Genomic DNA, 20373 nt, shown 5'->3' with positions numbered 1-20373 from the left:
CTAATGTTCTCCTCTCTTGTCACAAGTAGTAAATCCTCCTTTCTGCCAGTCATTGGCTTGGTGGTGTTTTTTGGCTAGACAGTTAACAAGAGGCAAACCCAGTTTTCAGGTAACAGGACAATACCAAGCAAGCAAACAAAGAGGTAAGAAATTCCAGACAGTGACTGCCCAGTGAGGAAAACAAAGCAGGAGATGGGATAGAGTGAGCCAAGGGAGGAGAAGGTGGACTCTGACAGAGTTGCCAGGGAAGAGACTTGCCTGAAGGAAGTGAGGATCTCTGAAGGAAAAGGCTTCCAGGCATGGGGAATACCAGGTGTCAAGTTCCTGAGAAAGAAACATCCTCAGTGGGTTTGAGGACATGGCGGGAAGGTCAATGTGGCTAGAGAGGACTGAACAAGAAGAGGAATGTAGGAGGCTGTGATTTGAGAGATGGGAAGAGCTAGACCTGAAGGGCCTTGAAGGTTATGATAGGAGTTTGAATATTAGTGTAAGCATGGTGGAAAGGGGCAAGTTTTCTGATTAGTTTAAGCATGGTGGGAGGGAGCAAGTTTTCTGATCTACACTTTTCAAAGATCTCTCCAGATGTTGTGTGAGAATTACTGAGCAGAGGTGCTGAGATGAGAAGTAGTGGCACAAGAGCTGGCTATAAAATATTTAGGAATTTTGTGAATCACTTGTTAAACATAATCATTAATCAAAAATCAAATTATATACATATATATGTGTATGTATATATCTCACAATTAGATTTTGTTAAAGTAACAATCATAAATAACAAAAACTCATCCCTCTCTGATTGTTTTACAAGATTTCACCATTATCTCTGCTCCAGAGGGTACTTACATTTTTTCTGTATATATGATGGATATGCTACATAATAGCGCACTGTAAGGTCATGTTGGAAGCTTGACATTTACTCTGGCGGGAGTACTTAGACCTTAAAAACTCTGACAGTGGTTATTACATAAAGTCAGGACTTGTCTTTATTTTCCCAACTTTCAGCACAGTGCTTAGTATATAGTAGTCAGTGTCCCAGGCAGTCATACTCCTGGAAGAGAGTTTTATCCTATATATTTGGTGATCTGCATATATCTGGGGACTTATAACAAAAGCCATAGTCATTTCAACTGGATCAAGCATTTATGTCAATTTACTTGAAAGCAATAGCTGCAAAAACTGTCATTTTGAAACAGGGCTCTCTACTTAGTTCTAAATGGTTATGCTTATTGCCACCCAAGACTGCCTCTGGGGGGCTTACACACTCTATCAATGATACTTCATTTTTAAAGCAAATTGGGCCAGGATTTGATTATGAATTAGCATTCTCATGGTAATAACTCACTTGGTGTGAATGGTAACAAGAGATTTATTTATTAATGTAAAAAGCAAGTTTAATTTTAAATGTCAACTAGCTGCTTTCTCTGACCATCCTTCCATAGTAGATGTCCCTTCCAGCTGAAATTCTATTACATCACTCAATTTTCTTTAAAGCACTTACCACATTTTATGTTAGCTTCATTATTTCATGTCTTACTTATTAATTGCCTTCCTCCTCCATTTGACTGTAAACTATATGAAGACAGAGACCCTGTACTGGGCACTGCTGTAGTCAGATGCTAAAGAATATGCCCACAATAGAGAGACCCGGCTTCAATCCCTGGGGTGGCAAGATCCCCTGGAGAAGGGAATGGCAACCCACTCCAGTATTCTTGCTGGGAGAATTCCATGGACAGAGAAGCCTGGCAAGCTATAGCCCATGGGGTTGCAAAGAGTCAGACACGACTGAGCAAGTAACACTTTTTGTAGGTATAGCACCTATTACAGTGATGGGCACGTGGTTGGAGCTCAGTAAATATTTATTGAATGAAAGGATTATTTAACAGAGGAGCATAGAAAGGGATAGGTGGCCTGAAAGGTATACAGGGCATTTAGCAATTTACCAAGTTAGCAATACCTCACGTTTTATCCAAAATATAGCTTCTTTACTAAGGTCTGCTCAGAGCTTTGTGAATGAAACACATCAACACCATCTATTTAATCTGCTTGTCTTATTATTTGTTGCAAAAAGCATAATCCACTCTACTCAGTTTTTAAAAACAAATTTCCTAGTTGACAGTAGGTAGCCTGTAGAATCTCCGCAAGAGCTGAAAAATCAGACTTGGAGGTTACCCAACTGGAAACAACACACAGAACACACCAGAGGACAGCTCCCTAAGATGCCGTCTTCCCCGTGGCCACACACACAACACAAAGGCACTCTGCACAGATGACACTGCACACTAGATGCCTTAGGCTCGAGCTGTTGCTGTCTCCCCAAAGCAGAATCCAGTTGTAACCACTGCTTCCAAAGCATGGATTCTAGATGGTGACTACTTCTTCACATCACTTTGTTCTCAAATGAATTCTTGGTCTCATTTGGGCTAACGTAATATCAGATTCTAGGGCACCTGCAAATAACAGGTAAAGGAATCAGAAACTCCTTCCTTGGATAGCTAGATTCAGACTGTGGGAAATTACCTAAAATAGGCATGATGGTCTTTAAGCTGGGTTGACAAAAACACGATACATGTCCACTATGGTTCATTCTTTCTTCCACACTCACTCCTGCAAATTATAACTATGCTGCCACCATTAACACCCAAATAATGACATCAACATAACGCAATTCCCTATTCTACAAAGAAAAGCATGCTCATCCTCTCCTCAAAAGCAGAGAATACTAAGTCTTGTCAATTACTACATCCAGTTTAAAGTCAGGATCTACAGGTCTTACACCTTTTCCCTCTAATTCTGTCAAGTATATCTGGGTTCTGAATCCAATGAACTAAATCATAAATTAATACACTCTATATGAAAAGAACAGGAGGAAAAAAATAGAAATTTTTAAATGCATATGTATTTAAAAGACACAGTAAGAAAGGAAATACAGGTAAACAGCATAATCCTCAATTCTACATGGGTTCACAAGGCTGTGGCTGATAATTAGACTCCCAACCTCCACTATTCATTCTATGTTCTCTTTGTCAACACCTCAGGAAGTTGGGGTTCTTGCCTCAGTAGGCTACCTGCTATGCTTCCTAAACCAATGAACCCTGGATAGTCCTGCCTGTGTGAGCCTGCTGCACACTTTCAATAACTTTCACACAGAGCTAGAACTGTGGTGCTTGAGAAGACTCTTGAGAGTCCCTTGGACTGCAGGGAGATCCAACCAGTCCATCCTAAAGGAGACCAGTCCTGGGTGTTCATTGGAAGGACTGATGCTAAAGCTGAAACTCCAATACTTTGGCCACCTCATGCGAAGAGTTGACTCATTGGAAAAGACCCTGATGCTGCGAGGGATTGGGGGCAGGAGGAGAAGGGGACAACAGAGGATGAGATGGCTGGATGGCATCACCAACTCAATGCACGTGAGTTTGAGTGAACTCCGGGAGTTGGTGATGGACAGGGAAGCCTGGCGTGCTGCGATTCATGGGGTTGCAAAGAGTTGGACACAACTGTGCGACTGAACTGAACTGAACTGATACTGCCCTAAAGGGCACCACAGGAAAGTCAAAACAATAGTCTTTGCCCCCAGTGTGTATCAAGTATACTTTTTCCTTAGTAATCAAGAGCAATCATCAGCCAAGCTCCTTTTATTTATTTATTTTTTTGCCTGTGTATCCAATGGCATTTGCTAGCTTCCCCCAAACATCTGGGCAGCTGGCTCAGCTCCTATCCAGTGGAACCACTGTTGGATGCCCTAGTAGAGGCTTCCCCTACTTGGTCTCAACACCAGCACAGGCCCATGTCATAGGGCGAGGAAGCAGATATTTCGTTGGTCACTGCTGCTGCTGCTAAGTCGCTTCAGTCGTGTCCGACTCTGTGCGACCCCATAGATGGCAGCCCACCAGGCTCCCCCACCCCTGGGATTCTCCAGGCAAGAACACTGGAGTGGGTTGCCATTTCCTTCTCCAATGCATGAAAGTGAAAAGTGAAAGGGAAGTCGTTCAGTCATGTCCGACTTAGCAACCCCATGGACTGCAGCCTACCAGGCACCTCTGTCCATGGGATTTTCCAGGCAAGAATACTGGAGTGGGGTGCCATTGCCTTCTCCTCGTTGGTCAATAATTAGCAGTAAGAGTCAAATGTGCCATTTCCGTGTCCATCCTTGGTTCCCTGATACTTTGGCCAAGAGAGAAACTGATTGAACATTATATAGTGGAAGAGGCTTTTGTCAAGTTTGTTTTTCGCAAAGTCTTACCAACAGTTTATTGTAAATGGTCAACTGTCATTAATTATCAAAGTTAAATTCTTTCTCACATGAATTTGTAACATTTGTTATTGTACAGGAGACCATCCCCAAGAAAAAGAAATGCAAAAAAGCAAAATGGCTGTCTGACGAGGCCTTACAAATAGCTGCAAAAATTAGGGAAGTGAAAAGCAAAATAGAAAAGGAAGGATATACCCACCGAATGCAGAGTTTCAAAGAATAGCAAGGAGAGATAAGAAAGCCTTACTAGTGATCAATGCAAAGAAATAGAGGAAAACAATAGAATGGGAAAGACTAGAGATCTCTTCAAGAAAATTAGAGATACCAAGGGAACATTTCATGCAGAGACGGGCTTGATAAAGGGCAGAAATGGTAGGGACCTAACAGAAGCAGAAGATATTAAGAAGAGGTGGCAAGAATAGACAGAACTGTACAAAAAAGATCTTGAAGAGCCAGATAATCACGATGGTGTGATCACTCACCTAGAGCCAGACATCCTGGAATGTGAAGTCAAGTGGGCCTTAGGAAGCACCACTATGAACAAACCTAGTGGAGACGATGGAATTCCAGTTGAGCTATTGCAAATCCTAAAAGGTGACGCTGTGAAAGTGCTGCACTCTATATGCCAGCAAATTTGGAAAACTCAGCAGTGGCCACAGGACTGGAAAAGGTCAGTTTTCATTCCAATCCCAAAGAAAGGCAATGCCAAAGAATGCTCAAACTACCGCACGATTGCACTCATCTCACACGCTAGCAAAGTAATGCTTAAAATTCTCCAAGACTTGCTTCAACAGTACTTGAACTGTGAACTTCCAGATGTTCAAGCTGGATTTAGAAAAGGCAGAGGAACCAGAGATCAAATTGCCAACATCCACTGGATCATCAAAAAAGCAAGAGAGTTCCAGAAACATATCTACTTCTGCTTTATTGACTATGCTAAAGCCTTTGATTGTGTGGACCACAACAAAGTGTGGAAAATTCTGAAAGAGATGAGAATACCAGACCACCTGACCCACCTCTTGAGAAACCTGTATGCAAGTCAGGAAGCAACAGTTAGAACTGGACATGGAACAACAGACTGGTTCCAAATAGAAAAAGGAGTACGTCAAGTCTGTATCTTGTCACCCTCCTTATTTAACTTCTATGCAGAGTACATCATGAGAAATGCTGGGCTGGATGAAGCACAAGCTGGAATCAAGATTTCTGGGAGAAATATCAAGAACCTCAGATATGCAGATGACACCACCCTTGTGCAGAAAGTGAAGAAGAACTAAAGAGCCTCTTGATGAAAGTGGAAGAGGAGAGTGAAAAAGTTGGCTTAAAGCTCAACATTCAGAAAACGAAGATCATGGCATCTGGTCCCATCACTTCATGGGAAATAGATGGGGAAGCAGTGGCTGACTTTATTTTTCTGGGCTCCAAAATCACTGCAGATGGTGACAGCACCCATGAAATTAAGAGACACTTACTCCTTGGAAGGAAAGTTCTGACCAACCTAGACAGCGTATTAAAAAACAGACATTACTTTGCCAACAAAGGTCCATCTAGTCAAAGCTATGGTTTTTCCAGTAGTCATGTATGGATGTGAGAGTTGGACTGTGAAGAAAGCTGAGCACCGAAGAATTGATGCTTTTGAACTGTGGTGTTGGAGAAGAGTCTTGAGAGTCCCTTGAACTGCAGGGAGATCCAACCAGTCCATCCTAAAGGAGATCAGTCCTGGGTGTTCATTGGAAGGACTGATGTTGAAGCTGAAACTCCAATACTTTGGTCACCTAATGCGAAGAGCTGACTCATTAGAAAAGACCCTGATGCTGGGAAAGATTGAAGGCAGGAGGAGAAGGGGACAACAGAGGATGAGATGGTTGGATGGCATCACCGACTTGATGGACATGGGTTTGGGTGGACTCCAGGAGTTGGTGGTGGACAGGGAGGCCTGGAGTGCTGCGGTTCATAGGGTCATAAAGAGTCTGACACAACTGAACGACTGAACTGAACATGAATTTATGTTGCCTGTGGGATTTTCTAATAAACAGTTGTCTAGCATTCCAAGGCATCATATTTCAATTTCTAATTATGGAATCAATAAAGGATTACTCTGTGGAAATAAGAGGTCTATACTGTTTGTATAGATATCTAAGTGAATAAGGGGAAGTGGGATGCTAGATCTTTTATTTCTATCATGCTAGAATAAGGTCGTGTGTTAGTCAGCTTAGTCTAGATTGATCATAAACAGCTCCCATATCTCAAGTTATTTTTTTCTGATTACAATTCATGTTAGCTTTAGTGTAGCTATGACTGTTCACATTTTCAACCCAAAACCAAGTTGGAACAGCAGATCTGTGCATCTTGGCACATGAAGCTCAGGTGGCAGAGGAGAAAAAGAAATGAGAAAGTGGCAGAACTTCAGGAAGGCTCTTACTATTTTACTCAAAAATCCCATGCATCTGTTTCACTTACATTGGCCAAAGCAAATCAGATGGCCTGATGTGGGGAAGGGAACGATTTTACATCCATGGGGTGGCAAAGTATATACCTTGCAAACAATTGGGGAAAACTTTAATATCACGTGCCTTAAAGCTAGTATTACTCCACTCAAGACAGAGCATTGCAATCTACACTGAAACTACTTTTCAAAGGTGTTTTAAGATTTTACTTTGATTAAATTAAAATAGATATAAAAGATATATAAAGTATTTTCTTAGGTTGTTTCATTTCTTAGTATTTTTCTTCCCTCAAATGTTGTAGTCAGTAAGGTTTTTTCATCTTTTTTGACTGATTTCATAATTTCAGTACGGAAGTGCTCCCCAGAGAATCAAAAAGATGTTGACTTGTAGTTCTATTTATACATCATAAAGAACCCTAGGATTTAGGCAAGAGTTATTACATTCATGTTCTGAAAGGTTAAGTAAATTTCCTGAGCACACGGTCATATTAAGTGAAGTATGTTGAGTTCAAACCAAAGATTCAGATATTTAGTATACTCATTGTTATTCCTCAGTTTAGTCACTCAGTGTGTGAGACTCTTTGTGACCCCATGGACTGCAGCACGCCAGGCCTCCCTGTCCATCGCCAGTTCCTGGAGTTTACTCAAACTCATGTCCATTGAGTTGGTGATGCCATCCAACCATCTCATCCTCTGTTGTCCCCTTCTCCTCCTGCCTTCAGTCTTCTTCCCAGCATCAGGGTCTTTTCCAGTGAGTCAGTTCTTTGCATCAGGTGGCCAAAGTATTGGAGTTTTAGCATCAGCATCAGTCCTTCCAATGAACACCCAGGACTGATCTCCTTTAGGATGGACTGGTTGGATCTCCTTCCAGTCCAAGGGACTCTCAAGAGGCTTCTCCAACGCCACGGTTCAAGAGCATCAATCTTTGGTGCTTAGCTTTCTTTATAGTCCAACTCTCACATCCATGCATGACTACTGGAAAAACCGTAGCTTTGACTAGATGGAACTTTGTTGTGAAAGTAATGTCTCTGCTTTTTAATATGCTGTCTAGGTTGGTCATAACTTTCCTTCCAAGGAGCAAGCATCTTTTAATTTCATGGCTGCAGTCACCACCTGCAGTGATTTTGGAGCCCAAGAAAATAAAGTCTGTCACTGTGTTTCCACTATTTCCCCATCTATTTGCCATGAAGTGATGGGACAAGATGCCATGATCTTAGTTTTATGAGTGTTGAGCTTTAAGCCAACTTTTTCACTCTCCTCTTTCATCAAGAGGCTCTTTAGTTTTTCGCTTTCTGCCATACGGGTGGTGTCATCTGCATATCTGAGGTTCTTGATATTTCTCCCAGAAATCTTGATTCCAGCTTGTGCTTCATCCAGCCCAGCATTTCTCATGATGTACTCTGCATAGAAGTTAAATAAGGAGGGTGACAGTATACAGCCTTGACATACTCCTTTCCCTATTTGGAACCAGTCTGTTTTTCCATGTCCATTTGTAACTGTTGTTTCCTGACCTGTATACAGGTTTCTCAAGAGGCAGGTCATGTGGTCTGGTATGCTCATTTCTTTCAGAATTTTCCACACTTTGTTGTGGTCCACACAATCAAAGGCTTTAGCATAGTCAACAAAGCAGAAGTAGATATGTTTCTGGAACTCTCTTGCTTTTTTGATGATCCAGTGGATGTTGGCAATTTGATCTCTGGTTCCTCTGCCTTTTCTAAATCCAGCTTGAACATCTGGAAGTTCACAGTTCAAGTACTGTTGAAGCAAGTCTTGGAGAATTTTAAGCATTACTTTACTAGCGTGTGAGATGAGTACAACTGTGTGGTAGTTTGAGCATTCTTTGGCATTGCCTTTCTTTGGGATTGGAATGAAAACTGACCTTTTCCAGTCCTGTGGCCACTGCTGAGTTTTCCAAATTTGCTGGCATATAGAGTGCAGCACTTTCACAGCGTCATCTTTTAGGATTTGCAATAGCTCAACTGGAATTCTGTCATCTCCACTAGCTTTGTTCGTAGTGATGCTTCCTAACGCCCACTTGACTTTGCATTCCAGGATGTCTGGCTCTAGGTGAGTGATCAAACCATCGTGATTACCTGGGTCGTGAAGATCTTTTTTGTATAGTTCTTCTGTGTATTCTTGCCACCTCTTCTTAATATCTTCTGCTTCTGTTAGGTCCCTACGATTTCTGTCCTTTATTGAGCCCATGTTTGTGTGAAATGTTCCCTTGGTATCTCTAATTTTCTTGAGGAGATCTCTAGTCTTTCTGATTCTATTGTTTTCCTCTATTTCTTTGCATTGAGTGCTGAGGAATGCTTTCTTATCTCTCCTTGCTATTCTTTGAAACTCTGCATTCAAATGGGTATATCTTTCCTTTCCCTCCTTGCCTTTCCCCTCTCTTCTATTCACAGCTCTTTGTAAGAACTCCTCAGACAACCATTTTGCCATTTTGCATTTCTTTTTCTTGGAGGTGGTCTTGATCCCTGCCTCCTGTACAATGTCACAAACCTCTGTCCATGGTTCTTCAGGCACTCTGACTATCAGATCTAATCCCTTGAATCTATTTGTCACTTCCATTATTATTCTTCCTATTTCATAATAATAGATCCTTGTTATTTTCCTCTTACTGTGTGCCTTAAGAAGTTCCATGGTCCTCTGTGCCTTTAATGATCTTAAGCTTTCTTTGAGTCTCTACTTAAAAAGAAGCCTATGCCCTTAATTGTATCACCATGGATCCCGCCCTGGTGGATTCTGCCTCAGGCTTGCCAACACATATTTGACTACAAGCTTGGAAGACAAAAACCTAATATGATGCTTGAACCAGCTGCTACTACAGATACCAGCAATATGTTGTATTGTTTTCATGAGAAATTTTGGTATTATTTTATTGATTCTCTTCTCTGAGTTGATCAAGGAGTACTCAAGATTCTATAACAGATCTATATTGATTGACTGTGTAAAAGAGATGATCAGCAGGAAAATGCTCAAAGAAGTCAAATTGTTCTCCAACTATTACCTTGGATTATCTTCCTATAAAAGATACATGTTATAAGGGGATTTTTTTACCTTTAACTTTCAGCAGGTGGCTGGTAATTTACCTTAACTGTATTACAGAAAGCACACTGGGGAATTGTTTGCATGAAGGCATGGGCTAGAAGCTGCATCTGGAATCAATTTTTATATTTTAAAATACTCTAAAGGAATAGCTCTTGTAGATTTTACTAGTCAACATAATCCAAAGGAATTTTTTCCATGAGGAATAGCCAGGAATCTAAGTTTAACATATATATTGAATTTCTAAAATTATTTTAGCAGATAAACATCTGCAGTAGATACTTTGTCAATAGCATATGCAATCCCCAGGTTTGTTTTGAAAGGAATTTGAGGGGCATGGGAAATTTAAACTATTCTATTCTAAATGCCATCTGGAAAAATATATATATGGGAATGACCTGGAAAGGTAGAGGGGTAAGAAAGGAAAAAGGAAAAAGAAAGACTTGCCTTCCAATTACTAAAATATATCACAGAGTTACAGAAATTAAAAACCAATACTGAGCCAAAAATAGGGAGACAAATCAATGGATCAGAATAGAGTACCAAAATAGTGACATGGATATATGAGAATTTAGTATGTGATAAAGGTGCCATCTCAAATCTATGGAGAAAACATGGTTCACTTAATAAATGGTATTGTGATAACTGACAAGTGTTTCAGAGGAAAACATTTGTATTTCTATAGCCACTCCTGGGCCAAATAAGTTTCATATGGACCAGTGATTTACATATATAAAAACAGAATTAAATACAAAGAGTACCAATTATGAGTTGATACTTTTCTAATGTAATCTCTTTCGACTTTTCTGTATTTTCCATTAAGATACGTGTTTCATCAAGACAAGGACTATCTTTACTTCAGTCCCCACTGCATCACTAACACCTACCATACTATCAGGCACACTCAGAAAATCGTCAAAATATTAATTATTGCCCATATATGACTATTAGATACCACTGTTTCTTCCAATGGGACTGCATATCTGTTTGTCTTGTTCAAGACACTGATGGCTAGGAAGAAATCTAAGAATGGACCCTCAACCCTGTGGATAAAAGATCAATGAAAAAGACAACGTAAGTGCTTAGGTAGATTGTTGGGGTGATTGATACTTAAATAGGTTGTTTTTTTTTTAAACCACTCAGCCAGTTACTCTACAATCATCAATAAGAATCAGCTTTGCTAAATAAAGTGTGGACATATTGTGACTTTTGCCTTTTCTATTCTCATAGATTAACTGAGGACTTACAAGGCAAACCAAAAGAATCATTCTAGATGCTGATCTATCTAATATCTGAGCATCAATGTGTTTTAACCACAAACATTGATCTTTGCAGGGTACTTCAGTCCAAAGTTCCCACCGTTCTCCCTAGCGAAGAAGATCCCTATCTATGTCCCAGAAGATTTGTGATGAGATTGTTCAACATAGCATGCTCATGTTGAGTTCATTAGAAGTTCATTACATACGGTAGAGCAGAATATATCACTGTCATCATCATTGACTAAACTTCTGAAGATGCATGATAGAGACAAGCAGAGAAAGCAGAAGTTCCTCTCACATCATGACAGCTGAAACACTCACCTGCTACTTCAACATCATTCACTGTAGTGGGTAAACCATGAGATTTGGACCAAGGTATACCAAGTTCCAAACTCTGATTTAAACATATATGAGAGCCACCCAGCAGTTTTTCTTTACCTGAAAGATTCTGTTGGAGGCTAGTTTCTCTGCTGACCTTGGACAACAGGAACCCTCAATATTGTTAGACCACCTCTGGTTTGGTCCCTGCTCACTCACACAGAGCCCTGCCATTTCTCATTAGCCAGGTTCCAGGGAGGAAGGCAGTGTTAAAAGAGGTGGACATAAAATGATCATTTTCTCAAGCCCATTTAGGAACAAACCAAATAATCTAAAGGAGGAGTCATGGAGGAAGACAAGTTAATATAATCATTCAGAGTGAAGGGGTAAACAAAACAGCTGGTAGAAAAGAGAAGAAAGAATGTAAACAAAATGGTTTCATGGTTCAAAGTCTAGATCCTTCCATTACATCTGAAATCAAGTGAGAGAAAGGGGCTTCCCAGGTGGCTCAGTGGTGAAGAATCTGCCTGCCAAGCAGGAGATGCAGGTTCAATCCCTGGGTCAGGAGGATCCCCTGGAGAAGGAAATGGTAACCCACTCCAGTATTCTTGCCTAGAGAATCCCATGGAGAGAGAAGACTGGCGGACTACAGTCCATGGAGTCACAAAGATACAAAACACAGCAACTAAACAACAACTTGGAGAACAAGTAAATTTGGTGAGAGAAAAAGTGGGTAGTGATATGACCACAGAGATTTGGAAAATGCAATTCATCTAGCTTCTGTGATGAGAGGAAGAGACATAAATCTCCAAAAAGGTCACTTATGAACTAGAAAAGAGATAAAAGGAAAGAAAGAGTAGGAGAAATAAAGGAAATTAGGTAGGATACCATTTCTTAACAATTTTATTTATTTTTTGGCTGTGCAAGGTCTTCACTGTTGCAAGGGCTTTTCTCTAGCTTCAGCAAGTGGGGGCTCCCCTCTAGTTGCAGTGCACAGGCTTCTTCTCATTGAGGTGGCTTCTCTTGCTGTGGAGCATGGGCTCTATGGTGCTTAGGCTTCAGTAGTTGTAGCACATGGGCTCAATAGTTGCAGCTCCTGTGCTCTAGAGCACAGGCCCTGCAGTTGTGGTGCATGGGCTCAGTTGCTCCTCGGCACATGGGATCTTCCTGGACCAGGGATCAAACCCACATCCTCTTAGTTGGCTGGCAGATTCTTTACCACTGAGCCACCAGGAAGGCCCCAATAAGATGACATTTTGAAAAAAGATTCTAAGAAATAAATCTTTTCTTTTATGAAAAATCTTAGGGAACACCCAGGGATAGGATGTTTTGCTTGCTTCATATGGTGCTTTGTACAGTTCCCCAGGCACAGAACTCCTTATAAAGGTCCTACCCCATTCTTCATACCTGACCCCTCCCTTGAGTATGAGCCCCTGAACTCAGACAACTCACCCTGAATTGCATGAAGGCCACATCACACCAGTTTCCAAGGTCTGTGAGTCCCTGAAGATGATGGTTGAGTGCTGGGCAGTTATCTACAGACTAAGGTCAGCCACTCCCTTCTTCACCTCGCTTACTCTATCAGTCAGGCAGTCAATGGCTCAATATGCACTGAGCACCCTTGGTGCCCTGCCTTCATGAAGTGAGGGAGGGTCCATCCTCAAGAAGCCTGCCTTCCAGGCACCCAGCTGCCTTCCTGTCTGGAGGGAGAATACCTAGTGGGGGTCATGCCCCCAGCTCTTTAAATGCCTTCTCTCAAGAACCCTTCCCCTTCAAACTTGCTCTGAGAAGAGAATTTGCTGTATGGGGAGAGGTAGCATTTAGGGAGCAGCAGAGCTTTTATACACTCTAAAAATTTTCAGGTAGCTTCCTCTTCTTACCACTAAGGCAGTCTCATTCTCAGATCTTTCACCTGGTGCTTTGGTGAGAATCTACCCTTCAGCCAGTGGCATCATCTGACATGAATGCTGACATACGTGACATTCATCAAAACCGTATCTTTAATGGAAAGGAGCCTCTTGTCCTACCTTGCTGGTCCCCCAGTTCAACAATATTGCACCTAAAAGCATAGGCTACTCATTCATTCACTATCACAATAATTCAATCAGTTGATTCAGAGAGTAGGACCCTGAAGGATGGAGGAGGGGGACAGGATGTTTTATAAGAGGGAGATGGCAGAGAGCACACAGAAGGGGATAAGGCACTTTGGAGAAGAGGTTTAGTAACAGTCAGAGCATTTGGGTGTTAGGAGTAAGACACCTGGAGGGAAAGGGAGAGAGAAGAAATAGTAAACCTTAGAACCAAAGTAAATTTTGCCTATGTCTGTATCTCTATGAGGCCCTGCTCAGTATGTAGTCTGCAAAAATCCAAAGTTAAGCCAGTGATGTTTGTACCACGGTTATATACAATGAATATTAGGGGAAGCTGGGTGAAGGATGTATAGAAATGCTGAATTATTTTCTTATGGCTCTTTTTTATAATAAATTATTTCAAAATTAAAGACTGAACAAAAAAGATGTTTCTTCAGTTCAGTTGCTCAGTCGTGTCTGACTCTTTGCGACCCCATGAATCGCAGCACGCCAGGCCTCCCTGTCCATCACCAACTGCCAGAGTTCACTCAAACTCACATCCATCAAGTCGGTGATGCCATCCAGCCATCTCCTCCTCTGTCGTCCCCTTCTCCTCCTGCCCCCAATCCCTCCCAGCATCAGAGTCTTTTCCAGTGAGTCAACTCTTTGCATGAGGTGGCCAAAGTTCTGGAGTTTCAGCTTTAGCATCGTTCCTTGCAAAGAACACCCAGGGCTGATCTCCTTCAGAATGGACTGGTTGGATCTCCTTGCAGTCTGAGGGACTCTCAAGAGTCTTCTCCAACACCACAGTTCAAAAGCATCAATTCTTTGGCACTCAGCCTTCTTCACAGTCCAACTCTCACATCCATACATGACCACTGGAAAAACCATAGCCTTGACTAGACGGACCTTTGTTGGCAAAGTAATGTCTCTGCTTTTCAATATGCTATCTAGGTTTGTCATAACTTTCCTTCCAAGGAGTAAGCATCTTTTAATTTCATGGCTGCAATCACCATCTGCAGTGATTTTGGAGCCCCCCAAAATAAAAGATAAACACCTCCAAATCATGTTGGTGCAACATTATGAAAACTGTATAGATTTTAGAGTCGACAAACCTGGCTTTGAATTCAGGTTCAGCCACTTGTTGCCTCTGTGACCGGTGAGCCACTTGAGCCTTCTGCCCCTCAGTTCCCTCATTCATCAAATAAGCCCCACTTTATAGTATTGTTTTGAGAACTGGGGATACTGTATATTAATTATGGAGCACAGGGGCCATCCCAGACTTTGGTTCTTAGAAAATGTTAAATTTTTGTTCTTAATATGCACCTTTTAATGGCCCCCTCAGCCCTGGGATTTCTTTGGAAGGAATGATGCTGAAGCTGAAACTCCAGTACTTTGGCCACCTCATGCGAAGAGTTGACTCATTAGAAAAGACCCTGATTCTGGGAGGGATTGAGGGCAGGAGGAGAAGGGGACGACAGAGGATGAGATGGCTGGATGGCATCACTGACTCAATGGACATGAGTCTGGGTAAACTCCGGGAGTTGGTGATGGACAGGGAGGCCTGGCGTGCTGCTATTCATGGGGTCGCAAAGAGTCGGACACGACTGAGCGACTGAACTGAACTAAATGCTTGCTCAATAAAGTTCTTGTTTCTAAACATGACTTTGTAACACCTTTGCCATGGCCCCAAACTGCCCCAGCCTCATCTTCCTGAGGCATCCCTGGCCCAGCCACCCCAACTGACCACTCATACCTTGACACACTCTGTGTTCACTCCTGTACATACTCATACCATTCTCCCTGGATGCATTACTTATCCCCAGCTTCAAAACAGACAATTGATTAGCCAGTGTTCTGCATTTGAGTCCAGATTTGCCAAGGACTTGGTGACCCTCAACAAATCCTCGCTTATCTGTCTCCAAGATAAAGTCAAAGCCACCATGAAGTGGGATAGCAATAACAATACCTCAAACCATGGGAGTATCAATGAAGCCCATCAAAGTGCCCTGTAAAATTCAGCCTGAACCCAGAGGCACTCAATCTCAGTTGCCAAGAAATAAGCTGAACAGTCTGTTTTTTTAAAATGCCAATACCTGATGTCATTCTGACAGTTTTGTTTGTTTGTTGGTTCGTTTCAGTTGCCCAAGTAAGTCTAAAGTGAAGTGAAACCAGGGTGAACTACTGATCTTAATTTAAGCTTTAGTCGCTCAGTCGTGTCTGACTCTTTGTGACCCCATGGATTGTAGCTAGCCAGGCTCCTCTATCCTTGGGATTCTCCGAAGAAGAATTCTGGTATGGGTTGCCATTCCCTTCTACAGGAGATCTTCCCGACCCAGGGATCGAACCCAGGTCTTCTGCATTACAGGCAGTCTCTTTACCAACTGAACCACCAGGGGAGCCTTATCTTAACTTAGTGCTTCTCAAAGTATGGGGCCTGGGCCAGCACCATCAGCATCACTTGGGAAAGTGTTATATCCACAAATTTTCAGTAAAAACCTCGAAGTTCATGTTTTTACATGCTTTCAGATCATTGCTAGAGGTGAGGAACCTGTGTCTTAAACAATTTCTAGTCTTCTTCTGAGAAAATCTTACACGTCCTGGCCCAACCCAAATGTTATCCCCTCTATAAGGCCTTTTTACCTTCTAATCAGTGTCTCTGGCTCAGCTCTCGGGCCTGATCTCACTGTAATACCACCTCTCTTATAATGTTTATCACAGTGCGATGTCTTATCAAAAGACATCACCGTCTTTCCTAAGATCTTGGGAGCTATTTAGGGGCAGAACACATATCTGAATCCTATTCCTTATATCATAATATGCCATATGTTGGAGCTATATATGAAAAATGTTGAATTGGAGAGACTTCTTTAAATCTTATTGAGAGATTTGGGCTTCCCTCATAGCTCAGTTGGTAAAGAATCTGCCTGTGACCCAGGAGGCCTCAGTTCAATTCCTTGGTCAGGAAGACCTTCTGGGTAAGGGATAGGCTACCCACTCCAGTATTCTTGGGCTTCCCTTGTGGCTCAGCTGGTAAAGAATCTGCCTGCAATGTGGGAGACCTCGGTTTAATCCCTGGGTTGGGAAGATCCCCAGAGAAGGGAAAGGCTACCCATTCCAGTATTCTGGCCTGGAGAATTCCATGGACAGAGTCTATGGAGTCGCAAAGAGTCAGACACGACTAAATGACTTTCACTTTCACTTTCTTTAAATCTCATTGAGGAAAGAGTTACAATTGTGTGAAGACTAGCTGATACAAAGAACAATAAAGTACATAAAGGAAAAAAATTAATATCTAAGATACCCTTCTTATTATAGTAGCTAGTGTATGTGTGCATGCTCACTTGCTGTTTTGTGTTTGACTTTTTGCAGGGCCATAGTGCCAGGCTCCTCTCTCCATGGAATTTTCTGGGCAAGAATACTGGAGCAGGTTGCCATTTCCTACTCCAGGGTATCTTCCTGACCCAGGAATTGAACCCATGTCTCCTGCATCGAAAGGAGGATTCGTCACCACTAGTGCTACCCGGGAAGCCCTAGTAGCTAGTATGTAGCACTTACTAGAGCCTAAGGCCTGATATGACTACTTTACTTACATGGAATAACTCATTTAAGCCTTATAACAACCTTATGCAGTGGCTAGTGTTATTATTAGTATTTTACTAACATGGCAGTTGAAGTACAAAGAAGGTAAGTAAACTGTCTGAGATCATACAATTTGTAATTGGCAGTCAAATTTGAGCTCAGGTTTTCTGGCTCACCCTCTGGGCTCCTAACTCCTCCATGCTACTACCATTTGTATGGCAATATGATGTTACAGATTCCTATTATTATCAACAGACATGTCTTCCATTCTCCCTACAGAAACGATAGATAATAGTCAACTATGAATCTTCCCTTATCCAATTCTCCCTGAAATGATGTTATTAATCACAGACATTTAGACAATATTTTCTATGTACTGGCCCTGTTCTAAGTGCATAGCAATACATTTATTTAATTCTCCATTAATCCAGTGAGGCAGATACTATTATGACCCACTTCCTATATAAGATAAGTAAGGCATGCAGAGGTTAAGGAACCAGGTCATATAAATAAGTGAATGGTGGACCAGTATATAAAATCAGGGTCTTCAGAGTCAGTCTCCTTATTACTTTGCTATGAAGGCTTTCTTTGTAGGGAGAGTTTGGGAGACATGGTCTTAGAACTAAATTTTGTTACTGTTTTTGTTATTACATCCCTCATAGGGTTGATATGAGAAACAGTGCCAATCTCTAATTCCTAAAACCAAAAGGAAAAGAAAAAGGGGAACAAAGATTTTTAAAATCTTATTCCAACCATTTTTTACAACTAGAATTCACAACTAAGTTTGGAAAACAGAGCTATAGGATCTCTTGTGTCTGTTTGGATATACGTATATCTCAGTGTGTGTCTTTGATTTTTGGATAATATTGCTGATTGCTGAGATCAGTTTGTAACTTAGTTTGTAACTAAGCTCTAATTTACTTGGCCTTAAAAAAATTAAGCACTTACAAATCAAATAATTCCAAATACAAGAGAAATTAACCTAAATGAATTTCAGGTTCATGTGAACTGGGAAATATTCAGTACTAAATACCTGATATTAATGTTTATTTCATCTAATTAATTTAGACATGTCTAAGAGTAATTAACATTAAGCAGAATATTTTCATTGTACCTAGGTTTAATATAAGTTAAATATTATTATTATATCTGTTACATTTTGTCAGCAAGGAAATTACCTTGAGTGAAGAAACTTCTAAAAGAAAGTAAATGAGATATGAGCTTTTATCCATGATATTACTAGATGGGATCCTCTCACCTGGCCAATTAATAATAATACCTGTTCTAATGCTGGCCATAGATTTAAGGTTTGTCTTAGGGTCATTCAAACTTAATCAGAATGACGAGCTAAGCCTAAATAAAAAATTAGCCTCTCGTCTGTTAAAAGGGAAGCTCCCACAATTATGAGGAGGATCTACATAGTTAACACCAGGCTATAGTCATTTAAGTTTAAAAGCTCCTCTATGTTGGGAACAGTTAAATCATACTAAAAATTATCAACTTGGTAATTATGAGATAATGCTGGGTGCTTTATGAACTATGTCCATTATTATCCTTAGAGAGAGTGATTGGTATGGAAATCAGTGAATTTGTGGCACTAATTTGTGGCCTTCACATCTACAGGAATAGATATGAAGGTGTAGCCTGGGATTCCCATGAATTTAAGGTCATACATGTTAACGAATTAGAGGTAACCCCAAACAATCTACCATTGGTATGATCCCAATGGGTCAAAGATGTGTATTCTACTGGTAGGACCATTTAACAGCTTTTGTGAATGCTTGTGTGTGCCTTCAGTGGGGTTAGAGGATGTAATTGACCATATCAAAGCCTTAACAACTTTCGTAAGCTTTAAATGATAGTAACTGGGCTATTAGCCTATTGAATTCTGAGATCTCTATGATGAGAAAGGCAGTGCTACCTAGTCCAGGCCCTTGACACCTTACAGCATCTTAGGGAGATATCTGTGCTATAATTCAAAGTGAATTCTACATTTTCAAACCTGATAAATCCTTTAATGTAACACATTTGATGAACCATACGAAAAATCAGATTTCTGCTTTAAGTGACCCATTCCCTAGTCTTGATGATCTTTCAAAAAAAAAAAAAAAAACTGGTTTGGTGTGGAAGGCTCATGGCTAAAATATTTACTTTTAATTCCACTAATGTTATTAACTATACCATTTGCATTTTGCTTGTCTCACAAGATTATTATTCTTTGTATTACCAAGTATATGACTGAGCCTCTGACAAAAATGATAACTAGACTTGAAGCAGTTGATCAAATGTATAGCTCAATATATGATCAATGATTGTAATAGTGTAACTCTAGGTATGAAAAGATGCAATGAGAGGGAATAGTTTCCTGGACCATAACTAGAAGACAGGTGTCCAGAGACTTTGACTATTAGGACCTAGTCCAGTAATAGCACATTGAGTGTCTTATCAACAAAAACCTTCTTCAGAACTGGGAATGAGCCTTCCCAGCAATGCAGGACAAAATGGTCATGAAATGCCCCCCACCCCAAGTATAGTTGGATTTATGACTACAAAGGGGCCATGTCAACTACAAATTGGCACTTACCAAATGCATTGCCAATGACTGAACAACAAAGGCATTTGCCATCTGCCTCTATGGAAATTGAACACCATCCTGCTATAGCTGTGGCCCTTCAACAACCCCTGAGGGAGGTCAGGGTGGAGTGAGGCACTCTGTGCTCCAGGGAATCTGGTGGGACAGGTCTTTAGATAGTTGGATGTTTTTAGGAACAGATTTTATGATCTCCATCCTTGCATCTCCTCATATCTAGAGAAGCACTAAATTCCTTCATGGTGACATCAGATCCTCATGACTAACAAAAATCCTTTTATAAATTGAGTGCTTTATGGTACTGATGTCCCCCTTCACCAAACCTTATATATTGACTTTCCCCCCCAGTTGTTTTGGAGCAGTCTCTCAGAGCTATCTGAGATGCTGCTTCCCAGGCTGCAGTCCTCCTTTTGCCCCAAATAAAACTTAGCTTGCAACTCTCAAGTTGTACACCTTTTTTTAGTCAACAGGTGTAAACAATGATTTGAACGACTGACATAAATCAGGGTATCCCATTCATGTGTGATCAACCACCTTCCAAGTCAAAAAGCCCACTGCAATCCACAGATATGGCACTCTGTCCCATGACTGATTAAGGTAAAGAAATCAAGGCCATCTGAGCATCAAACGTGTCAGTGTCAGATTGGGAAATTCTCTATGGAGCACTCACCTGCCCTCAGACTCCAAGCTCTAGAGGTACTGACCTGCCCAAATTTATTCATATGTAGTATGGCCATCAAACTTCAGCACCCCATCCTTTCTTAAATTCAACAACTTTGTGATGGATTTGCTGCTCTTATTAACCTACCTGT

The 20373-nt window shown here is 41.1% G+C and overlaps 1 protein-coding gene across 3 annotated transcripts in view; it reads right to left on the bottom strand.

The window, feature by feature from the left end:
- NAMPT (nicotinamide phosphoribosyltransferase) overlaps positions 1-20373 on the bottom strand; it is a 376625-nt gene that overhangs the window by 289493 nt on the left and 66759 nt on the right. The window lies entirely within an intron of this gene.

Source organism: Bos grunniens, chromosome 4, assembly GCF_055505025.1.
Source record: "Bos grunniens cultivar Pamir isolate PY7600 chromosome 4, Bosgru_T2T1.0, whole genome shotgun sequence".
In the NCBI taxonomy this organism is placed as follows: Eukaryota; Metazoa; Chordata; class Mammalia; order Artiodactyla; family Bovidae; genus Bos; species Bos grunniens.
Note: the sequence above shows the minus strand (reverse complement) of the source record. Positions and strands in the feature narration are given on the sequence as shown.